We start from the raw sequence: 25,345 nt of genomic DNA, 5'->3' as shown, positions 1-25,345 counted from the left end.
CAAAAGTCACCAGGCCAGGTTCCTGATGTCAGTTTGCAGGAGGCACTTGGCGCTGTCAAACCAACCACACTTGCTTGAGGGGGCACCTTGCATCTGGGCGGCATCCTGATCCGTGCGGAATTTCAACAGGCAGCCGGCCACTCCGTGCCACCGGGCCCCGGCTATGAACCACGGACTTTCCCCAGAGAAACAAAAGTCACCAGGCCAGGTTCCTGATGTCAGTTTGCAGGAGGCACTTGGCTCTGTCAAACCAGTCACAGTTGCCTGTGCAGGCTCCTTGCATCTGGGCGGCATCCTCATCCGTGCGGAATTTCCACAGGCAGCCGGCCACTCCGGGCCACCGCGCCCTGCTACAAAAAACAATGGTCTTATCCCCGAGAAACAAAAGTCACCAGGCCAGGTTCCTGATGTCAGCTTGCAGGAGGCACTTGGCACTGTCAAACCAGCCACAGTTGCTTGAGGGGGCACCTTGCATCTGGGCGGCATCCTGATCCGTGCGGAATTTCAGCAGGCAGCTGTCGACTCCGGGCCACCGGGCCCTGGATATGAACCATGGCCTTTCGCCAGAGAAAAAAATCTCACGAGGCCCGGTTCCTGATGTCAGTTTACAGGAGGCACTCGGCACTGTCAAACCAGCCACAGTTGCCTGTGGGGGCACCATGCATTGGGGCGGCATCCTGATCCGTGCGGAATTTCAGCAGGCAGCCGGCCACTCCGGGCCAGCGGGCCCTGGAGAAGAAGGATGGCCTTTCCCCAGAGAAACAAAAGTCACCAGGCCAGGTTCCTGATGTCAGTTTGCAGGAGGCACTTGGCACTGTCAAACCAGCCACAGTTGCCTGTGGGGACACCTTGCATGTGGGCGGCATCCGGATCCGTGCGGAATTTCAGCAGGCAGCCGGCCACTCCGTGCCACCGGGCCCCGGCTATGAACCTCGGCCTTTCCCCAGAGAAACAAAAGTCACCAGGCCAGGTTCCTGATGTCAGTTTGCAGGAGGAACTTGGCACTGTCAAACCAGCCACAGTTGCTTGAGGGGGCACCTTTCATCGGGGCGGTATCCTGATCCGTGCGGAATTTCAGCAGGCAGCCGGCCACTCCGGGCCAGCGGGCCCTGGCTATGAACCATGGCCTTTCGCCCGAGAAACAAAAGTCACCAGGCCAGGTTCCTGATGTCAGTTTGCAGGAGGCACTTGGCACTGTCAAACCAGCCACAGTTGCTTGAGGGGTGCACATTGCATCTGGGCGGCATCCTGATCCGTGCGGAATTTCAGCAGGCAGCCGTCCACTCCGGGCCACCGGGCCCTGGCTAAGAATCATGGCCTTTCCCCAGAGAAAAAAAAGTCACCAGGCCAGGTTCCTGATGTCAGTTTGCAGGAGGCACTTGGCACTGTCAAACCAGCCACAGTTGCTTGAGGGGGCACCTTGCATCTGGGCGGCATCCTGATCCGTGCGGAATTTCCGCAGGCAGCCGTCCACTCCGGGCCACCGGGCCCTGGATATGAACCATGGCCTTTCGCCAGAGAAACAAAAGTCACCAGGCCAGGTTCCTGATGTCAGTTTGCAGGAGGCACTTGGCGCTGTCAAACCAACCACACTTGCTTGAGGGGGCACCTTGCATCTGGGCGGCATCCTGATCCGTGCGGAATTTCAACAGGCAGCCGGCCACTCCGTGCCACCGGGCCCCGGCTATGAACCACGGACTTTCCCCAGAGAAACAAAAGTCACCAGGCCAGGTTCCTGATGTCAGTTTGCAGGAGGCACTTGGCTCTGTCAAACCAGTCACAGTTGCCTGTGCAGGCTCCTTGCATCTGGGCGGCATCCTCATCCGTGCGGAATTTCCACAGGCAGCCGGCCACTCCGGGCCACCGCGCCCTGCTACAAAAAACAATGGTCTTATCCCCGAGAAACAAAAGTCACCAGGCCAGGTTCCTGATGTCAGCTTGCAGGAGGCACTTGGCACTGTCAAACCAGCCACAGTTGCTTGAGGGGGCACCTTGCATCTGGGCGGCATCCTGATCCGTGCGGAATTTCAGCAGGCAGCTGTCGACTCCGGGCCACCGGGCCCTGGATATGAACCATGGCCTTTCGCCAGAGAAAAAAATGTCACGAGGCCCGGTTCCTGATGTCAGTTTACAGGAGGCACTCGGCACTGTCAAACCAGCCACAGTTGCCTGTGGGGGCACCATGCATTGGGGCGGCATCCTGATCCGTGCGGAATTTCAGCAGGCAGCTGGCCACTCCGGGCCAACGGGCCCTGGCTAAGAACCATGGCCTTTAGCCAGAGAAAGAAAAGTCACCAGGCCAGGTTCCTGATGTCAGTTTGCAGGAGGCACTTGGCACTGTCAAACCACCCACAGTTGCCTGTGGGGGCACCAATCATTGGGCCGGCATCCTGATCCGTGCGGAATTTCCGCAGGCAGCCGGCCTCTCCAGGCCACCTGGCCCCGGCTATGAACCATGGCCTTTTGCCAGTGAAACAAAAGTCAACAGGCCAGGTTCCTGATGTCAGTTTGCAGGAGGCACTTGGCGCTGTCAAACCAACCACACTTGCTTGAGGGGGCACCTTGCATCTGGGCGGCATCCTGATCCGTGCGGAATTTCAACAGGCAGCCGGCCACTCCGTGCCACCGGGCCCCGGCTATGAACCACGGACTTTCCCCAGAGAAACAAAAGTCACCAGGCCAGGTTCCTGATGTCAGTTTGCAGGAGGCACTTGGCTCTGTCAAACCAGTCACAGTTGCCTGTGCAGGCTCCTTGCATCTGGGCGGCATCCTCATCCGTGCGGAATTTCCACAGGCAGCCGGCCACTCCGGGCCACCGCGCCCTGCTACAAAAAACAATGGTCTTATCCCCGAGAAACAAAAGTCACCAGGCCAGGTTCCTGATGTCAGCTTGCAGGAGGCACTTGGCACTGTCAAACCAGCCACAGTTGCTTGAGGGGGCACCTTGCATCTGGGCGGCATCCTGATCCGTGCGGAATTTCAGCAGGCAGCTGTCCACTCCGGGCCACCGGGCCCTGGATATGAACCATGGCCTTTCGCCAGAGAAAAAAATGTCACGAGGCCCGGTTCCTGATGTCAGTTTACAGGAGGCACTCGGCACTGTCAAACCAGCCACAGTTGCCTGTGGGGGCACCATGCATTGGGGCGGCATCCTGATCCGTGCGGAATTTCAGCAGGCAGCCGGCCACTCCGGGCCAACGGGCCCTGGCTAAGAACCATGGCCTTTAGCCAGAGAAAGAAAAGTCACCAGGCCAGGTTCCTGATGTCAGTTTGCAGGAGGCACTTGGCACTGTCAAACCACCCACAGTTGCCTGTGGGGGCACCAATCATTGGGCCGGCATCCTGATCCGTGCGGAATTTCCGCAGGCAGCCGGCCTCTCCAGGCCACCTGGCCCCGGCTATGAACCATGGCCTTTTGCCAGTGAAACAAAAGTCAACAGGCCAGGTTCCTGATGGCAGTTTGCAGGAGGCACTTGTCACTGTCAAACCAGCCACAGTTGCCTGTGGGGGCACCTTGCATCTGGGAGGTATCCTGATCCGTGCGGAATTTCAGCAGGCAGCCGGCCACTCCGGGCCACCGGGACCTGGCTATGAACCATGGCCTTTCCCCAGAGAAGCAGAAGTCACCCGGACAGGTTCCTGATGTCAGTTTGCAGGAGGCACTTGGCACTGTCAAATCAGCCACACTTGCTTGAGGGGGCACCTTGCGTCTGGGAGGTATCCTGATCCGTGCGGAATTTCTGCAGGCAGCCGGCCTCTCCAGGCCACCGGGCCCTGGATATCAACCACGGACTTTCCCCAGAGAAACAAAAGTCACCAGGCCAGGTTCCTGATGTCAGTTTGCAGGAGGCACTTTGCGCTGTCAAACCAACCACACTTGCTTGAGGGGGCACCTTGCATCTGGGCGGCATCCTGATCCGTGCGGAATTTCAGCAGGCAGCTGGCCACTCCGTGCCACCGGGCCACGGCTATGAACCACGGCCTTTCCCCAGAGAAACAAAAGTCACCAGGCCAGGTTCCTGATGTCAGTTTGCAGGAGGCACTTGGCTCTGTCAAACCAGTCACAGTTGCCTGTGCAGGTTCCTTGCATCTGGGCGGCATCCTCATCCGTGCGGAATTTCAGCAGGCAGCCGGCCACTCCGGGCCACCGGGCCCTGGATATGAACCATGGCCTTTCGCCCGAGAATCAAAAGTCACCAGGCCAGGTTCCTGATGTCAGTTTGCAGGAGGCACTTGGCACTGTCAAACAAGCCACAGTTGCCTGTGGGGGCACCATGCATTGGGCCGGCATCCTGATCCGTGCGGAATTTCAGCAGGCAGCCGGCCACTCCGGGACAACGGGCCCCGGCTATGTACTACGGCCTTTCGCCCGAGAATCAAAAGTCACCAAGCCAGGTTCCTGATGTCAGTTTGCAGGAGGCACTTGGCACTGTCAAACCAGCCACAGTTGCTTGAGGGGGCACATTGCATCTGGGCGGCATCCTGATCCGTGCGGAATTTCAGCAGGCAGCCGTCCACTCCGGGCCACCGGGCCCTGGCTAAGAATCATGGCCTTTCCCCAGAGAAAAAAAAGTCACCAGGCCAGGTTCCTGATGTCAGTTTGCAGGAGGCACTTGGCACTGTCAAACCAGCCACAGTTGCTTGAGGGGGCACCTTGCATCTGGGCGGCATCCTGATCCGTGCGGAATTTCCGCAGGCAGCCGTCCACTCCGGGCCACCGGGCCCTGGATATGAACCATGGCCTTTCGCCAGAGAAACAAAAGTCACCAGGCCAGGTTCCTGATGTCAGTTTGCAGGAGGCACTTGGCGCTGTCAAACCAACCACACTTGCTTGAGGGGGCACCTTGCATCTGGGCGGCATCCTGATCCGTGCGGAATTTCCGCAGGCAGCCAGCCTTTCCAGGCCACCTGGCCCCGGCTATGAACCATGGCCTTTTGCCAGTGAAACAAAAGTCAACAGGCCAGGTTCCTGATGTCAGTTTGCAGGAGGCACTTGGCGCTGTCAAACCAACCACACTTGCTTGAGGGGGCACCTTGCATCTGGGCGGCATCCTGATCCGTGCGGAATTTCAACAGGCAGCCGGCCACTCCGTGCCACCGGGCCCCGGCTATGAACCACGGACTTTCCCCAGAGAAACAAAAGTCACCAGGCCAGGTTCCTCATGTCAGTTTGCAGGAGGCACTTGGCTCTGTCAAACCAGTCACAGTTGCCTGTGCAGGCTCCTTGCATCTGGGCGGCATCCTCATCCGTGCGGAATTTCCACAGGCAGCCGGCCACTCCGGGCCACCGCGCCCTGCTACAAAAAACAATGGTCTTATCCCCGAGAAACAAAAGTCACCAGGCCAGGTTCCTGATGTCAGCTTGCAGGAGGCACTTGGCACTGTCAAACCAGCCACAGTTGCTTGAGGGGGCACCTTGCATCTGGGCGGCATCCTGATCCGTGCGGAATTTCAGCAGGCAGCTGTCCACTCCGGGCCACCGGGCCCTGGATATGAACCATGGCCTTTCGCCAGAGAAAAAAATGTCACGAGGCCCGGTTCCTGATGTCAGTTTACAGGAGGCACTCGGCACTGTCAAACCAGCCACAGTTGCCTGTGGGGGCACCATGCATTGGGGCGGCATCCTGATCCGTGCGGAATTTCAGCAGGCAGCCGGCCACTCCGGGCCAACGGGCCCTGGCTAAGAACCATGGCCTTTAGCCAGAGAAAGAAAAGTCACCAGGCCAGGTTCCTGATGTCAGTTTGCAGGAGGCACTTGGCACTGTCAAACCACCCACAGTTGCCTGTGGGGGCACCAATCATTGGGCCGGCATCCTGATCCGTGCGGAATTTCCGCAGGCAGCCGGCCTCTCCAGGCCACCTGGCCCCGGCTATGAACCATGGCCTTTTGCCAGTGAAACAAAAGTCAACAGGCCAGGTTCCTGATGGCAGTTTGCAGGAGGCACTTGTCACTGTCAAACCAGCCACAGTTGCCTGTGGGGGCACCTTGCATCTGGGAGGTATCCTGATCCGTGCGGAATTTCAGCAGGCAGCCGGCCACTCCGGGCCACCGGGACCTGGCTATGAACCATGGCCTTTCCCCAGAGAAGCAGAAGTCACCCGGACAGGTTCCTGATGTCAGTTTGCAGCAGGCACTTGGCACTGTCAAATCAGCCACACTTGCTTGAGGGGGCACCTTGCGTCTGGGAGGTATCCTGATCCGTGCGGAATTTCTGCAGGCAGCCGGCCTCTCCAGGCCACCGGGCCCTGGATATCAACCACGGACTTTCCCCAGAGAAACAAAAGTCACCAGGCCAGGTTCCTGATGTCAGTTTGCAGGAGGCACTTTGCGCTGTCAAACCAACCACACTTGCTTGAGGGGGCACCTTGCATCTGGGCGGCATCCTGATCCGTGCGGAATTTCAGCAGGCAGCTGGCCACTCCGTGCCACCGGGCCACGGCTATGAACCACGGCCTTTCCCCAGAGAAACAAAAGTCACCAGGCCAGGTTCCTGATGTCAGTTTGCAGGAGGCACTTGGCTCTGTCAAACCAGTCACAGTTGCCTGTGCAGGCTCCTTGCATCTGGGCGGCATCCTCATCCGTGCGGAATTTCAGCAGGCAGCCGGCCACTCCGGGCCACCGGGCCCTGGATATGAACCATGGCCTTTCGCCCGAGAATCAAAAGTCACCAGGCCAGGTTCCTGATGTCAGTTTGCAGGAGGCACTTGGCACTGTCAAACAAGCCACAGTTGCCTGTGGGGGCACCATGCATTGGGCCGGCATCCTGATCCGTGCGGAATTTCAGCAGGCAGCCGGCCACTCCGGGACAACGGGCCCCGGCTATGTACTACGGCCTTTCGCCCGAGAATCAAAAGTCACCAAGCCAGGTTCCTGATGTCAGTGTGCAGGAGGCACTTGGCACTGTCAAACCAGCCACAGTTGCTTGAGGGGGCACATTGCATCTGGGCGGCATCCTGATCCGTGCGGAATTTCAGCAGGCAGCCGTCCACTCCGGGCCACCGGGCCCTGGCTAAGAATCATGGCCTTTCCCCAGAGAAAAAAAAGTCACCAGGCCAGGTTCCTGATGTCAGTTTGCAGGAGGCACTTGGCACTGTCAAACCAGCCACAGTTGCTTGAGGGGGCACCTTGCATCTGGGCGGCATCCTGATCCGTGCGGAATTTCCGCAGGCAGCCGTCCACTCCGGGCCACCGGGCCCTGGATATGAACCATGGCCTTTCGCCAGAGAAACAAAAGTCACCAGGCCAGGTTCCTGATGTCAGTTTGCAGGAGGCACTTGGCGCTGTCAAACCAACCACACTTGCTTGAGGGGGCACCTTGCATCTGGGCGGCATCCTGATCCGTGCGGAATTTCAACAGGCAGCCGGCCACTCCGTGCCACCGGGCCCCGGCTATGAACCACGGACTTTCCCCAGAGAAACAAAAGTCACCAGGCCAGGTTCCTGATGTCAGTTTGCAGGAGGCACTTGGCTCTGTCAAACCAGTCACAGTTGCCTGTGCAGGCTCCTTGCATCTGGGCGGCATCCTCATCCGTGCGGAATTTCCACAGGCAGCCGGCCACTCCGGGCCACCGCGCCCTGCTACAAAAAACAATGGTCTTATCCCCGAGAAACAAAAGTCACCAGGCCAGGTTCCTGATGTCAGCTTGCAGGAGGCACTTGGCACTGTCAAACCAGCCACAGTTGCTTGAGGGGGCACCTTGCATCTGGGCGGCATCCTGATCCGTGCGGAATTTCAGCAGGCAGCTGTCCACTCCGGGCCACCGGGCCCTGGATATGAACCATGGCCTTTCGCCAGAGAAAAAAATGTCACGAGGCCCGGTTCCTGATGTCAGTTTACAGGAGGCACTCGGCACTGTCAAACCAGCCACAGTTGCCTGTGGGGGCACCATGCATTGGGGCGGCATCCTGATCCGTGCGGAATTTCAGCAGGCAGCCGGCCACTCCGGGCCAACGGGCCCTGGCTAAGAACCATGGCCTTTAGCCAGAGAAAGAAAAGTCACCAGGCCAGGTTCCTGATGTCAGTTTGCAGGAGGCACTTGGCACTGTCAAACCACCCACAGTTGCCTGTGGGGGCACCAATCATTGGGCCGGCATCCTGATCCGTGCGGAATTTCCGCAGGCAGCCGGCCTTTCCAGGCCACCTGGCCCCGGCTATGAACCATGGCCTTTTGCCAGTGAAACAAAAGTCAACAGGCCAGGTTCCTGATGTCAGTTTGCAGGAGGCACTTGTCACTGTCAAACCAGCCACAGTTGCCTGTGGGGGCACCTTGCATCTGGGAGGTATCCTGATCCGTGCGGAATTTCAGCAGGCAGCCGTCCACTCCGGGCCACCAGGCCCTGGATATGAACCATGGCCTTTCGCCAGAGAAACAAAAGTCACCAGGCCAGGTTCCTGATGTCAGTTTGCAGGAGGCACTTGGCGCTGTCAAACCAACCACACTTGCTTGAGGGGGCACCTTGCATCTGGGCGGCATCCTGATCCGTGCGGAATTTCAACAGGCAGCCGGCCACTCCGTGCCACCGGGCCCCGGCTATGAACCACGGACTTTCCCCAGAGAAACAAAAGTCACCAGGCCAGGTTCCTGATGTCAGTTTGCAGGAGGCACTTGGCTCTGTCAAACCAGTCACAGTTGCCTGTGCAGGCTCCTTGCATCTGGGCGGCATCCTCATCCGTGCGGAATTTCCACAGGCAGCCGGCCACTCCGGGCCACCGCGCCCTGCTACAAAAAACAATGGTCTTATCCCCGAGAAACAAAAGTCACCAGGCCAGGTTCCTGATGTCAGCTTGCAGGAGGCACTTGGCACTGTCAAACCAGCCACAGTTGCTTGAGGGGGCACCTTGCATCTGGGCGGCATCCTGATCCGTGCGGAATTTCAGCAGGCAGCTGTCCACTCCGGGCCACCGGGCCCTGGATATGAACCATGGCCTTTCGCCAGAGAAAAAAATGTCACGAGGCCCGGTTCCTGATGTCAGTTTACAGGAGGCACTCGGCACTGTCAAACCAGCCACAGTTGCCTGTGGGGGCACCATGCATTGGGGCGGCATCCTGATCCGTGCGGAATTTCAGCAGGCAGCCGGCCACTCCGGGCCAACGGGCCCTGGCTAAGAACCATGGCCTTTAGCCAGAGAAAGAAAAGTCACCAGGCCAGGTTCCTGATGTCAGTTTGCAGGAGGCACTTGGCACTGTCAAACCACCCACAGTTGCCTGTGGGGGCACCAATCATTGGGCCGGCATCCTGATCCGTGCGGAATTTCCGCAGGCAGCCGGCCTCTCCAGGCCACCTGGCCCCGGCTATGAACCATGGCCTTTTGCCAGTGAAACAAAAGTCAACAGGCCAGGTTCCTGATGACAGTTTGCAGGTGGCACTTGTCACTGTCAAACCAGCCACAGTTGCCTGTGGGGGCACCTTGCATCTGGGAGGTATCCTGATCCGTGCGGAATTTCAGCAGGCAGCCGGCCACTCCGGGCCAACGGGCCCTGGACATGAACCATGGCCTTTCGCCAGAGAAACAAAAGTCACCAGGCCCGTTTCCTGATGTCAGTTTGCAGTAGGCACTTGGCACGGTCAAACCAGCCACAGTTGCTTGAGGGGGCACCTTTCATCGGGGCGGCATCCTGATCGGAGCGAAATTTCAGCAGGCAGCCGGCCACTCTGGGCCACCGGGCCCTGGCTATGAACCATGGCCTTTCCCCAGAGAAGTAGAAGTCACCCGGACAGGTTCCTGATGTCAGTTTGCAGGAGGCACTTGGCGCTGTCAAACCAACCACACTTGCTTGAGGGGGTACCTTGCATCTGGGCGGCATCCTGATCCGTGCGGAATTTCAACAGGCAGCCGGCCACTCCGTGCCACCGGGCCCCGGCTATGAACCACGGACTTTCCCCAGAGAAACAAAAGTCACCAGGCCAGGTTCCTGATGTCAGTTTGCAGGAGGCACTTGGCTCTGTCAAACCAGTCACAGTTGCCTGTGCAGGCTCCTTGCATCTGGGCGGCATCCTCATCCGTGCGGAATTTCCACAGGCAGCCGGCCACTCCGGGCCACCGCGCCCTGCTACAAAAAACAATGGTCTTATCCCCGCGAAACAAAAGTCACCAGGCCAGGTTCCTGATGTCAGCTTGCAGGAGGCACTTGGCACTGTCAAACCAGCCACAGCTGCCTGTGGGGGCACCATGCATCTGGGCGGCATCCTGATCCGTGCGGAATTTCAGCAGGCAGCCGGCCACTCCGTGCCACCGGGCCCCGGCTATGAACCTCGGCCTTTCCCCAGAGAAACAAAAGTCACCAGGCCAGGTTCCTGATGTCAGTTTGCAGGAGGAACTTGGCACTGTCAAACCAGCCACAGTTGCTTGAGGGGGCACCTTTCATCGGGGCGGTATCCTGATCCGTGCGGAATTTCAGCAGGCAGCCGGCCACTCCGGGCCAGCGGGCCCTGGCTATGAACCATGGCCTTTCGCCCGAGAAACAAAAGTCACCAGGCCAGGTTCCTGATGTCAGTTTGCAGGAGGCACTTGGCACTGTCAAACCAGCCACAGTTGCTTGAGGGGGCACATTGCATCTGGGCGGCATCCTGATCCGTGCGGAATTTCAGCAGGCAGCCGTCCACTCCGGGCCACCGGGCCCTGGCTAAGAATCATGGCCTTTCCCCAGAGAAAAAAAAGTCACCAGGCCAGGTTCCTGATGTCAGTTTGCAGGAGGCACTTGGCACTGTCAAACCAGCCACAGTTGCTTGAGGGGGCACCTTGCATCTGGGCGGCATCCTGATCCGTGCGGAATTTCCGCAGGCAGCCGTCCACTCCGGGCCACCGGGCCCTGGATATGAACCATGGCCTTTCGCCAGAGAAACAAAAGTCACCAGGCCAGGTTCCTGATGTCAGTTTGCAGGAGGCACTTGGCTCTGTCAAACCAGTCACAGTTGCCTGTGCAGGCTCCTTGCATCTGGGCGGCATCCTCATCCGTGCGGAATTTCCACAGGCAGCCGGCCACTCCGGGCCACCGCGCCCTGCTACAAAAAACAATGGTCTTATCCCCGAGAAACAAAAGTCACCAGGCCAGGTTCCTGATGTCAGCTTGCAGGAGGCACTTGGCACTGTCAAACCAGCCACAGTTGCTTGAGGGGGCACATTGCATCTGGGCGGCATCCTGATCCGTGCGGAATTTCAGCAGGCAGCTGTCCACTGTGGGCCACCGGGCCCTGGATATGAACCATGGCCTTTCGCCAGAGAAAAAAATGTCACGAGGCCCGGTTCCTGATGTCAGTTTACAGGAGGCACTCGGCACTGTCAAACCAGCCACAGTTGCCTGTGGGGGCACCATGCATTGGGGCGGCATCCTGATCCGTGCGGAATTTCAGCAGGCAGCTGTCCACTCCGGGCCACCGGGCCCTGGATATGAACCATGGCCTTTCGCCAGAGAAAAAAAAGTCACGAGGCCCGGTTCCTGATGTCAGTTTGCAGGAGGCACTCGGCACTGTCAAACCAGCCACAGGTCCTTGAGGGGGCAACTTTCATCGGGGCGGCATCCTGATCCGTGCGGAATTTCAGCAGGCAGGCGGCCACTCCGGGCCAACGGGCCCTGGCTAAGAACCATGGCCTTTCGCCAGAGAAACAAAAGTCACCAGGCCAGATTCCTGATGTCAGTTTGCAGGAGGCACTTGGCACTGTCACACCAGCCACAGTTGCCTGTGGGGGCACCTTGCATCTGGGAGGTATCCTGATCCGTGTGGAATTTCAGCAGGCAGCCCGCCACACCGGGCCACCGGGCCCTGGCTATGAACCATGGCCTTTCGCCAGAGAAACAAAAGTCACGAGGCCAGGTTCCTGATGTCAGTTTGCAGGAGGCACTTGGCACTGTCAAACCAGCCACAGGTCCTTGAGGGGGCACCTTTCATCGGGGCGGCATCCTGATCTGTGCGGAATTTCAGCAGGCAGCCGGCCTCTCCGGGCCAGCGGGCCCTGGCTATGAACCATGGCCTTTAGCCAGAGAAACAAAAGTCACCAGGCCAGGTTCCTGATGTCAGTTTGCAGGAGGCACTTGGCACTGTCAAACCAGCCACACTTGCTTGAGGGGGCACCTTGCGTCTGGGAGGTACCCTGATCCGTGCGGAATTTCCGCAGGCAGCCGGCCTCTCCAGGCCACCGGGCCCTGGCTATGAACCATGGCCTTTCTCCAGAGAAACAAAAGTCACGAGGCCAGGTTCCTGATGTCAGTTTGCCAGAGGCACTTGGCGCTGTCAAACAAACCACACTTGCTTGAGGGGGCACCTTGCATTGGGCCGGCATCCTGTTCCGTGCGGAATTTCAGCAGGCAGCCGGCCACTCCGGACAACGGGCCCTGGAGAAGAAGGATGGCCTTTCCCCAGAGAAACAAAAGTCACCAGGCCAGGTTCCTGATGTCAGTTTGCAGGAGGCACTTGGCACTGTCAAACCAGCCACAGTTGCCTGTGGGGACACCTTGCATGTGGGCGGCATCCGGATCCGTGCGGAATTTCAGCAGGCAGCCGGCCACTCCGTGCCACCGGGCCCCGGCTATGAACCTCGGCCTTTCCCCAGAGAAACAAAAGTCACCAGGCCAGGTTCCTGATGTCAGTTTGCAGGAGGCACTTGGCACTGTCAAACCAGCCACAGTTGCTTGAGGGGGCACATTGCATCTGGGCGGCATCCTGATCCGTGCGGAATTTCAGCAGGCAGCCGTCCACTCCGGGCCACCGGGCCCTGGCTAAGAATCATGGCCTTTCCCCAGAGAAAAAAAAGTCACCAGGCCAGGTTCCTGATGTCAGCTTGCAGGAGGCACTTCGCACTGTCAAACCAGCCACAGTTGCTTGAGGGGGCACCTTGCATCTGGGCGGCATCCTGATCCGTGCGGAATTTCCGCAGGCAGCCGTCCACTCCGGGCCACCGGGCCCTGGATATGAACCATGGCCTTTCGCCAGAGAAACAAAAGTCACCAGGCCAGGTTCCTGATGTCAGTTTGCAGGAGGCACTTGGCGCTGTCAAACCAACCACACTTGCTTGAGGGGGCACCTTGCATCTGGGCGGCATCCTGATCCGTGCGGAATTTCAACAGGCAGCCGGCCACTCCGTGCCACCGGGCCCCGGCTATGAACCACGGACTTTCCCCAGAGAAACAAAAGTCACCAGGCCAGGTTCCTGATGTCAGTTTGCAGGAGGCACTTGGCTCTGTCAAACCAGTCGCAGTTGCCTGTGCAGGCTCCTTGCATCTGGGCGTCAACCTCATCCGTGCGGAATTTCCACAGGCAGCCGGCCACTCCGGGCCACCGCGCCCTGCTACAAAAAACAATGGTCTTATCCCCGAGAAACAAAAGTCACCAGGCCAGGTTCCTGATGTCAGCTTGCAGGAGGCACTTGGCACTGTCAAACCAGCCACAGTTGCTTGAGGGGGCACCTTGCATCTGGGCCGGCATCCTGTTCCGTGCGGAATTTCAGCAGGCAGCTGTCCACTCCGGGCCACCGGGCCCTGGCTATGAACCATGGCCTTTCTCCAGAGAAACAAAAGTCACGAGGCCAGGTTCCTGATGTCAGTTTGCCAGAGGCACTTGGCGCTGTCATACAAACCACACTTGCTTGAGGGGGCATCTTGCATCTGGGCGGCATCCTGATCCGTGCGGAATTTCAGCAGGCAGCCGTCCACTCCGGGCCACCGGGCCCTGGCTGTGAACCATGGCCTTTCGCCAGAGAAACAAAAGTCACCAGGCCAGGTTCCTGATGTCAGTTTGCAGGAGGCACTTGGCGCTGTCAAACCAACCACACTTGCTTGAGGGGGCACATTGCATCTGGGCGGCATCCTGATCCGTGCGGAATTTCAGCAGGCAGCCGTCCACTCCGGGCCACCGGGCCCTGGCTAAGAATCATGGCCTTTCCCCAGAGAAAAAAAAGTCACCAGGCCAGGTTCCTGATGTCAGTTTGCAGGAGGCACTTGGCACTGTCAAACCAGCCACAGTTGCTTGAGGGGGCACCTTGCATCTGGGCGGCATCCTGATCCGTGCGGAATTTCCGCAGGGAGCCGTCCACTCCGGGCCACCGGGCCCTGGATATGAACCATGGCCTTTCGCCAGAGAAACAAAAGTCACCAGGCCAGGTTCCTGATGTCAGTTTGCAGGAGGCACTTGGCGCTGTCAAACCAACCACACTTGCTTGAGGGGGCACCTTGCATCTGGGCGTCATCCTGATCCGTGCGGAATTTCCACTGGCAGCCGGCCACTCCGGGCCACCGCGCCCTGCTACAAAAAACAATGGTCTTATCCCCGAGAAACAAAAGTCACCAGGCCAGGTTCCTGATGTCAGTTTGCAGGAGGCACTTGGCACTGTCAAACCAGCCACAGTTGCCTGTGGGGACACCTTGCATCTGGGCGGCATCCTGATCCGTGCGGAATTTCCGCAGGGAGCCGTCCACTCCGGGCCACCGGGCCCTGGATATGAACCATGGCCTTTAGCCAGAGAAAGAAAAGTCACCAGGCCAGGTTCCTGATGTCAGTTTGCAGGAGGCACTTGGCACTGTCAAACCACCCACAGTTGCCTGTGGGGGCACCATGCATTGGGCCGGCATCCTGATCCGTGCGGAATTTGAGCCGGCAGCCGGACTCTCCGAACCCCCGGGCCCTGGATATGAACCATGGCCTTTCGCCAGAGAAACAAAAGTCACCAGGCCAGATTCCTGATGTCAGTTTGCAGGAGGCACTTGGCACTGTCACACCAGCCACAGTTGCCTGTGGGGGCACCTTGCATCTGGGAGGTATCCTGATCCGTGTGGAATTTCAGCAGGCAGCCCGCCACACCGGGCCACCGGGCCCTGGCTATGAACCATGGCCTTTCGCCAGAGAAACAAAAGTCACGAGGCCAGGTTCCTGATGTCAGTTTGCAGGAGGCACTTGGCACTGTCAAACCAGCCACAGGTCCTTGAGGGGGCACCTTTCATCGGGGCGGCATCCTGATCTGTGCGGAATTTCAGCAGGCAGCCGGCCTCTCCGGGCCAGCGGGCCCTGGCTATGAACCATGGCCTTTAGCCAGAGAAACAAAAGTCACCAGGCCAGGTTCCTGATGTCAGTTTGCAGGAGGCACTTGGCACTGTCAAACCAGCCACACTTGCTTGAGGGGGCACCTTGCGTCTGGGAGGTACCCTGATCCGTGCGGAATTTCAGCAGGCAGCCGGCCACTCCGGGCCAGCGGGCCCTGGAGAAGAAGGATGGCCTTTCCCCAGAGAAACAAAAGTCACCAGGCCAGGTTCCTGATGTCAGTTTGCAGGAGGCACTTGGCACTGTCAAACCAGCCACAGTTGCCTGTGGGGACACCTTGCATGTGGGCGGCATCCGGATCCGTGCGGAATTTCAGCAGGCAGCCGGCCACTCCGTGCCACCGGGCCCCGGCTATGAACCTCGGCCTTTCCCCAGAGAAACAAAAGTCACCAGGCCAGGTTCCTGATGTCAGTTTGCAGGAGGAACTTGGCACTGTCAAACCAGCCACAGTTGCTTGAGGGGGCACCTTTCATCGGGGCGGTATCCTGATCCGTGCGGAATTTCAGCAGGCAGCCGGCCACTCCGGGCCAGCGGGCCCTGGCTATGAACCATGGCCTTTCGCCCGAGAAACAAAAGTCACCAGGCCAGGTTCCTGATGTCAGTTTGCAGGAGGCACTTGGCACTGTCAAACCAGCCACAGTTGCTTGAGGGGTGCACATTGCATCTGGGCGGCATCCTGATCCGTGCGGAATTTCAGCAGGCAGCCGTCCACTCCGGGCCACCGGGCCCTGGCTAAGAATCATGGCCTTTCCCCAGAGAAAAAAAAGTCACCAGGCCAGGTTCCTGATGTCAGTTTGCAGGAGGCACTTGGCACTGTCAAACCAGCCACAGTTGCTTGAGGGGGCACCTTGCATCTGGGCGGCATCCTGATCCGTGCGGAATTTCCGCAGGCAGCCGTCCACTCCGGGCCACCGGGCCCTGGATATGAACCATGGCCTTTCGCCAGAGAAACAAAAGTCACCAGGCCAGGTTCCTGATGTCAGTTTGCAGGAGGCACTTGGCGCTGTCAAACCAACCACACTTGCTTGAGGGGGCACCTTGCATCTGGGCGGCATCCTCATCCGTGCGGAATTTCAACAGGCAGCCGGCCACTCCGTGCCACCGGGCCCCGGCTATGAACCACGGACTTTCCCCAGAGAAACAAAAGTCACCAGGCCAGGTTCCTGATGTCAGTTTGCAGGAGGCACTTGGCTCTGTCAAACCAGTCACAGTTGCCTGTGCAGGCTCCTTGCATCTGGGCGGCATCCTCATCCGTGCGGAATTTCCACAGGCAGCCGGCCACTCCGGGCCACCGCGCCCTGCTACAAAAAACAATGGTCTTATCCCCGAGAAACAAAAGTCACCAGGCCAGGTTCCTGATGTCAGCTTGCAGGAGGCACTTGGCACTGTCAAACCAGCCACAGTTGCTTGAGGGGGCACCTTGCATCTGGGCGGCATCCTGATCCGTGCGGAATTTCAGCAGGCAGCTGTCGACTCCGGGCCACCGGGCCCTGGATATGAACCATGGCCTTTCGCCAGAGAAAAAAATGTCACGAGGCCCGGTTCCTGATGTCAGTTTACAGGAGGCACTCGGCACTGTCAAACCAGCCACAGTTGCCTGTGGGGGCACCATGCATTGGGGCGGCATCCTGATCCGTGCGGAATTTCAGCAGGCAGCTGGCCACTCCGGGCCAACGGGCCCTGGCTAAGAACCATGGCCTTTAGCCAGAGAAAGAAAAGTCACCAGGCCAGGTTCCTGATGTCAGTTTGCAGGAGGCACTTGGCACTGTCAAACCACCCACAGTTGCCTGTGGGGGCACCAATCATTGGGCCGGCATCCTGATCCGTGCGGAATTTCCGCAGGCAGCCGGCCTCTCCAGGCCACCTGGCCCCGGCTATGAACCATGGCCTTTTGCCAGTGAAACAAAAGTCAACAGGCCAGGTTCCTGATGTCAGTTTGCAGGAGGCACTTGGCGCTGTCAAACCAACCACACTTGCTTGAGGGGGCACCTTGCATCTGGGCGGCATCCTGATCCGTGCGGAATTTCAACAGGCAGCCGGCCACTCCGTGCCACCGGGCCCCGGCTATGAACCACGGACTTTCCCCAGAGAAACAAAAGTCACCAGGCCAGGTTCCTGATGTCAGTTTGCAGGAGGCACTTGGCTCTGTCAAACCAGTCACAGTTGCCTGTGCAGGCTCCTTGCATCTGGGCGGCATCCTCATCCGTGCGGAATTTCCACAGGCAGCCGGCCACTCCGGGCCACCGCGCCCTGCTACAAAAAACAATGGTCTTATCCCCGAGAAACAAAAGTCACCAGGCCAGGTTCCTGATGTCAGCTTGCAGGAGGCACTTGGCACTGTCAAACCAGCCACAGTTGCTTGAGGGGGCACCTTGCATCTGGGCGGCATCCTGATCCGTGCGGAATTTCAGCAGGCAGCTGTCCACTCCGGGCCACCGGGCCCTGGATATGAACCATGGCCTTTCGCCAGAGAAAAAAATGTCACGAGGCCCGGTTCCTGATGTCAGTTTACAGGAGGCACTCGGCACTGTCAAACCAGCCACAGTTGCCTGTGGGGGCACCATGCATTGGGGCGGCATCCTGATCTGTGCGGAATTTCAGCAGGCAGCCGGCCTCTCCGGGCCAGCGGGCCCTGGCTATGAACCATGGCCTTTAGCCAGAGAAACAAAAGTCACCAGGCCAGGTTCCTGATGTCAGTTTGCAGGAGGCACTTGGCACTGTCAAACCAGCCACACTTGCTTGAGGGGGCACCTTGCGTCTGGGAGGTACCCTGATCCGTGCGGAATTTCAGCAGGCAGCCGGCCACTCCGGGCCAGCGGGCCCTGGAGAAGAAGGATGGCCTTTCCCCAGAGAAACAAAAGTCACCAGGCCAGGTTCCTGATGTCAGTTTGCAGGAGGCACTTGGCACTGTCAAACCAGCCACAGTTGCCTGTGGGGACACCTTGCATGTGGGCGGCATCCGGATCCGTGCGGAATTTCAGCAGGCAGCCGGCCACTCCGTGCCACCGGGCCCCGGCTATGAACCTCGGCCTTTCCCCAGAGAAACAAAAGTCACCAGGCCAGGTTCCTGATGTCAGTTTGCAGGAGGAACTTGGCACTGTCAAACCAGCCACAGTTGCTTGAGGGGGCACCTTTCATCGGGGCGGTATCCTGATCCGTGCGGAATTTCAGCAGGCAGCCGGCCACTCCGGGCCAGCGGGCCCTGGCTATGAACCATGGCCTTTCGCCCGAGAAACAAAAGTCACCAGGCCAGGTTCCTGATGTCAGTTTGCAGGAGGCACTTGGCACTGTCAAACCAGCCACAGTTGCTTGAGGGGTGCACATTGCATCTGGGCGGCATCCTGATCCGTGCGGAATTTCAGCAGGCAGCCGTCCACTCCGGGCCACCGGGCCCTGGCTAAGAATCATGGCCTTTCCCCAGAGAAAAAAAAGTCACCAGGCCAGGTTCCTGATGTCAGTTTGCAGGAGGCACTTGGCACTGTCAAACCAGCCACAGTTGCTTGAGGGGGCACCTTGCATCTGGGCGGCATCCTGATCCGTGCGGAATTTCCGCAGGCAGCCGTCCACTCCGGGCCACCGGGCCCTGGATATGAACCATGGCCTTTCGCCAGAGAAACAAAAGTCACCAGGCCAGGTTCCTGATGTCAGTTTGCAGGAGGCACTTGGCGCTGTCAAACCAACCACACTTGCTTGAGGGGGCACCTTGCATCTGGGCGGCATCCTGATCCGTGCGGAATTTCAACAGGCAGCCGGCCACTCCGTGCCACCGGGCCCCGGCTATGAACCACGGACTTTCCCCAGAGAAACAAAAGTCACCAGGCCAGGTTCCTGATGTCAGTTTGCAGGAGGCACTTGGCTCTGTCAAACCAGTCACAGTTGCCTGTGCAGGCTCCTTGCATCTGGGCGGCATCCTCATCCGTGCGGAATTTCCACAGGCAGCCGGCCACTCCGGGCCACCGCGCCCTGCTACAAAAAACAATGGTCTTATCCCCGAGAAACAAAAGTCACCAGGCCAGGTTCCTGATGTCAGCTTGCAGGAGGCACTTGGCACTGTCAAACCAGCCACAGTTGCTTGAGGGGGCACCTTGCATCTGGGCGGCATCCTGATCCGTGCGGAATTTCAGCAGGCAGCTGTCGACTCCGGGCCACCGGGCCCTGGATATGAACCATGGCCTTTCGCCAGAGAAAAAAATGTCACGAGGCCCGGTTCCTGATGTCAGTTTACAGGAGGCACTCGGCACTGTCAAACCAGCCACAGTTGCCTGTGGGGGCACCATGCATTGGGGCGGCATCCTGATCCGTGCGGAATTTCAGAAGGCAGCTGGCCACTCCGGGCCAACGGGCCCTGGCTAAGAACCATGGCCTTTAGCCAGAGAAAGAAAAGTCACCAGGCCAGGTTCCTGATGTCAGTTTGCAGGAGGCACTTGGCACTGTCAAACCACCCACAGTTGCCTGTGGGGGCACCAATCATTGGGCCGGCATCCTGATCCGTGCGGAATTTCCGCAGGCAGCCGGCCTCTCCAGGCCACCTGGCCCCGGCTATGAACCATGGCCTTTTGCCAGTGAAACAAAAGTCAACAGGCCAGGTTCCTGATGTCAGTTTGCAGGAGGCACTTGGCGCTGTCAAACCAACCACACTTGCTTGAGGGGGCACCTTGCATCTGGGCGGCATCCTGATCCGTGCGGAATTTCAACAGGCAGCCGGCCACTCCGTGCCACCGGGCCCCGGCTATGAACCACGGACTTTCCCCAGAGAAACAAAAGTCACCAGGCCAGGTTCCTGATGTCAGTTTGCAGGAGGCACTTGGCTCTGTCAAACCAGTCACAGTTGCCTGTGCAGGCTCCTTGCATCTGGGCGGCATCCTCATCCGTGCGGAATTTCCACAGGCAGCCGGCCACTCCGGGCCACCGCGCCCTGCTACAAAAAACAATGGTCTTATCCCCGAGAAACAAAAGTCACCAGGCCAGGTTCCTGATGTCAGCTTGCAGGAGGCACTTGGCACTGTCAAACCAGCCACAGTTGCTTGAGGGGGCACCTTGCATCTGGGCGGCATCCTGATCCGTGCGGAATTTCAGCAGGCAGCTGTCCACTCCGGGCCACCGGGCCCTGGATATGAACCATGGCCTTTCGCCAGAGAAAAAAATGTCACGAGGCCCGGTTCCTGATGTCAGTTTACAGGAGGCACTCGGCACTGTCAAACCAGCCACAGTTGCCTGTGGGGGCACCATGCATTGGGGCGGCATCCTGATCCGTGCGGAATTTCAGCAGGCAGCCGGCCACTCCGGGCCAACGGGCCCTGGCTAAGAACCATGGCCTTTAGCCAGAGAAAGAAAAGTCACCAGGCCAGGTTCCTGATGTCAGTTTGCAGGAGGCACTTGGCACTGTCAAACCACCCACAGTTGCCTGTGGGGGCACCAATCATTGGGCCGGCATCCTGATCCGTGCGGAATTTCCGCAGGCAGCCGGCCTCTCCAGGCCACCTGGCCCCGGCTATGAACCATGGCCTTTTGCCAGTGAAACAAAAGTCAACAGGCCAGGTTCCTGATGGCAGTTTGCAGGAGGCACTTGTCACTGTCAAACCAGCCACAGTTGCCTGTGGGGGCACCTTGCATCTGGGAGGTATCCTGATCCGTGCGGAATTTCAGCAGGCAGCCGGCCACTCCGGGCCACCGGGACCTGGCTATGAACCATGGCCTTTCCCCAGAGAAGCAGAAGTCACCCGGACAGGTTCCTGATGTCAGTTTGCAGGAGGCACTTGGCACTGTCAAATCAGCCACACTTGCTTGAGGGGGCACCTTGCGTCTGGGAGGTATCCTGATCCGTGCGGAATTTCTGCAGGCAGCCGGCCTCTCCAGGCCACCGGGCCCTGGATATCAACCACGGACTTTCCCCAGAGAAACAAAAGTCACCAGGCCAGGTTCCTGATGTCAGTTTGCAGGAGGCACTTTGCGCTGTCAAACCAACCACACTTGCTTGAGGGGGCACCTTGCATCTGGGCGGCATCCTGATCCGTGCGGAATTTCAGCAGGCAGCTGGCCACTCCGTGCCACCGGGCCACGGCTATGAACCACGGCCTTTCCCCAGAGAAACAAAAGTCACCAGGCCAGGTTCCTGATGTCAGTTTGCAGGAGGCACTTGGCTCTGTCAAACCAGTCACAGTTGCCTGCGCAGGTTCCTTGCATCTGGGCGGCATCCTCATCCGTGCGGAATTTCAGCAGGCAGCCGGCCACTCCGGGCCACCGGGCCCTGGATATGAACCATGGCCTTTCGCCCGAGAAACAAAAGTCACCAGGCCAGGTTCCTGATGTCAGTTTGCAGGAGGCACTTGGCACTGTCAAACAAGCCACAGTTGCCTGTGGGGGCACCATGCATTGGGCCGGCATCCTGATCCGTGCGGAATTTCAGCAGGCAGCCGGCCACTCCGGGACAACGGGCCCCGGCTATGTACTACGGCCTTTCGCCCGAGAATCAAAAGTCACCAAGCCAGGTTCCTGATGTCAGTTTGCAGGAGGCACTTGGCACTGTCAAACCAGCCACAGTTGCTTGAGGGGGCACATTGCATCTGGGCGGCATCCTGATCCGTGCGGAATTTCAGCAGGCAGCCGTCCACTCCGGGCCACCGGGCCCTGGCTAAGAATCATGGCCTTTCCCCAGAGAAAAAAAAGTCACCAGGCCAGGTTCCTGATGTCAGTTTGCAGGAGGCACTTGGCACTGTCAAACCAGCCACAGTTGCTTGAGGGGGCACCTTGCATCTGGGCGGCATCCTGATCCGTGCGGAATTTCCGCAGGCAGCCGTCCACTCCGGGCCACCGGGCCCTGGATATGAACCATGGCCTTTCGCCAGAGAAACAAAAGTCACCAGGCCAGGTTCCTGATGTCAGTTTGCAGGAGGCACTTGGCGCTGTCAAACCAACCACACTTGCTTGAGGGGGCACCTTGCATCTGGGCGGCATCCTGATCCGTGCGGAATTTCCGCAGGCAGCCGGCCTTTCCAGGCCACCTGGCCCCGGCTATGAACCATGGCCTTTTGCCAGTGAAACAAAAGTCAACAGGCCAGGTTCCTGATGTCAGTTTGCAGGAGGCACTTGGCGCTGTCAAACCAACCACACTTGCTTGAGGGGGCACCTTGCATCTGGGCGGCATCCTGATCCGTGCGGAATTTCAACAGGCAGCCGGCCACTCCGTGCCACCGGGCCCCGGCTATGAACCACGGACTTTCCCCAGAGAAACAAAAGTCACCAGGCCAGGTTCCTCATGTCAGTTTGCAGGAGGCACTTGGCTCTGTCAAACCAGTCACAGTTGCCTGTGCAGGCTCCTTGCATCTGGGCGGCATCCTCATCCGTGCGGAATTTCCACAGGCAGCCGGCCACTCCGGGCCACCGCGCCCTGCTACAAAAAACAATGGTCTTATCCCCGAGAAACAAAAGTCACCAGGCCAGGTTCCTGATGTCAGCTTGCAGGAGGCACTTGGCACTGTCAAACCAGCCACAGTTGCTTGAGGGGGCACCTTGCATCTGGGCGGCATCCTGATCCGTGCGGAATTTCAGCAGGCAGCTGTCCACTCCGGGCCACCGGGCCCTGGATATGAACCATGGCCTTTCGCCAGAGAAAAAAATGTCACGAGGCCCGGTTCCTGATGTCAGTTTACAGGAGGCACTCGGCACTGTCAAACCAGCCACAGTTGCCTGTGGGGGCACCATGCATTGGGGCGGCATCCTGATCCGTGCGGAATTTCAGCAGGCAGCCGGCCACTCCGGGCCAACGGGCCCTGGCTAAGAACCATGGCCTTTAGCCAGAGAAAGAAAAGTCACCAGGCCAGGTTCCTGATGTCAGTTTGCAGGAGGCACTTGGCACTGTCAAACCACCCACAGTTGCCTGTGGGGGCACCAATCATTGGGCCGGCATCCTGATCCGTGCGGAATTTCCGCAGGCAGCCGGCCTCTCCAGGCCACCTGGCCCCGGCTATGAACCATGGCCTTTTGCCAGTGAAACAAAAGTCAACAGGCCAGGTTCCTGATGGCAGTTTGCAGGAGGCACTTGTCACTGTCAAACCAGCCACAGTTGCCTGTGGGGGCACCTTGCATCTGGGAGGTATCCTGATCCGTGCGGAATTTCAGCAGGCAGCCGGCCACTCCGGGCCACCGGGACCTGGCTATGAACCATGGCCTTTCCCCAGAGAAGCAGAAGTCACCCGGACAGGTTCCTGATGTCAGTTTGCAGCAGGCACTTGGCACTGTCAAATCAGCCACACTTGCTTGAGGGGGCACCTTGCGTCTGGGAGGTATCCTGATCCGTGCGGAATTTCTGCAGGCAGCCGGCCTCTCCAGGCCACCGGGCCCTGGATATCAACCACGGACTTTCCCCAGAGAAACAAAAGTCACCAGGCCAGGTTCCTGATGTCAGTTTGCAGGAGGCACTTTGCGCTGTCAAACCAACCACACTTGCTTGAGGGGGCACCTTGCATCTGGGCGGCATCCTGATCCGTGCGGAATTTCAGCAGGCAGCTGGCCACTCCGTGCCACCGGGCCACGGCTATGAACCACGGCCTTTCCCCAGAGAAACAAAAGTCACCAGGCCAGGTTCCTGATGTCAGTTTGCAGGAGGCACTTGGCTCTGTCAAACCAGTCACAGTTGCCTGTGCAGGCTCCTTGCATCTGGGCGGCATCCTCATCCGTGCGGAATTTCAGCAGGCAGCCGGCCACTCCGGGCCACCGGGCCCTGGATATGAACCATGGCCTTTCGCCCGAGAATCAAAAGTCACCAGGCCAGGTTCCTGATGTCAGTTTGCAGGAGGCACTTGGCACTGTCAAACAAGCCACAGTTGCCTGTGGGGGCACCATGCATTGGGCCGGCATCCTGATCCGTGCGGAATTTCAGCAGGCAGCCGGCCACTCCGGGACAACGGGCCCCGGCTATGTACTACGGCCTTTCGCCCGAGAATCAAAAGTCACCAAGCCAGGTTCCTGATGTCAGTGTGCAGGAGGCACTTGGCACTGTCAAACCAGCCACAGTTGCTTGAGGGGGCACATTGCATCTGGGCGGCATCCTGATCCGTGCGGAATTTCAGCAGGCAGCCGTCCACTCCGGGCCACCGGGCCCTGGCTAAGAATCATGGCCTTTCCCCAGAGAAAAAAAAGTCACCAGGCCAGGTTCCTGATGTCAGTTTGCAGGAGGCACTTGGCACTGTCAAACCAGCCACAGTTGCTTGAGGGGGCACCTTGCATCTGGGCGGCATCCTGATCCGTGCGGAATTTCCGCAGGCAGCCGTCCACTCCGGGCCACCGGGCCCTGGATATGAACCATGGCCTTTCGCCAGAGAAACAAAAGTCACCAGGCCAGGTTCCTGATGTCAGTTTGCAGGAGGCACTTGGCGCTGTCAAACCAACCACACTTGCTTGAGGGGGCACCTTGCATCTGGGCGGCATCCTGATCCGTGCGGAATTTCAACAGGCAGCCGGCCACTCCGTGCCACCGGGCCCCGGCTATGAACCACGGACTTTCCCCAGAGAAACAAAAGTCACCAGGCCAGGTTCCTGATGTCAGTTTGCAGGAGGCACTTGGCTCTGTCAAACCAGTCACAGTTGCCTGTGCAGGCTCCTTGCATCTGGGCGGCATCCTCATCCGTGCGGAATTTCCACAGGCAGCCGGCCACTCCGGGCCACCGCGCCCTGCTACAAAAAACAATGGTCTTATCCCCGAGAAACAAAAGTCACCAGGCCAGGTTCCTGATGTCAGCTTGCAGGAGGCACTTGGCACTGTCAAACCAGCCACAGTTGCTTGAGGGGGCACCTTGCATCTGGGCGGCATCCTGATCCGTGCGGAATTTCAGCAGGCAGCTGTCCACTCCGGGCCACCGGGCCCTGGATATGAACCATGGCCTTTCGCCAGAGAAAAAAATGTCACGAGGCCCGGTTCCTGATGTCAGTTTACAGGAGGCACTCGGCACTGTCAAACCAGCCACAGTTGCCTGTGGGGGCACCATGCATTGGGGCGGCATCCTGATCCGTGCGGAATTTCAGCAGGCAGCCGGCCACTCCGGGCCAACGGGCCCTGGCTAAGAACCATGGCCTTTAGCCAGAGAAAGAAAAGTCACCAGGCCAGGTTCCTGATGTCAGTTTGCAGGAGGCACTTGGCACTGTCAAACCACCCACAGTTGCCTGTGGGGGCACCAATCATTGGGCCGGCATCCTGATCCGTGCGGAATTTCCGCAGGCAGCCGGCCTCTCCAGGCCACCTGGCCCCGGCTATGAACCATGGCCTTTTGCCAGTGAAACAAAAGTCAACAGGCCAGGTTCCTGATGACAGTTTGCAGG

This window comes from Passer domesticus, chromosome W (genome assembly GCF_036417665.1).
Source record: "Passer domesticus isolate bPasDom1 chromosome W, bPasDom1.hap1, whole genome shotgun sequence".
In the NCBI taxonomy this organism is placed as follows: Eukaryota; Metazoa; Chordata; class Aves; order Passeriformes; family Passeridae; genus Passer; species Passer domesticus.
The sequence above is the reverse complement of the archived record's forward strand: the minus strand, read 5'-3'. Positions refer to the sequence as shown.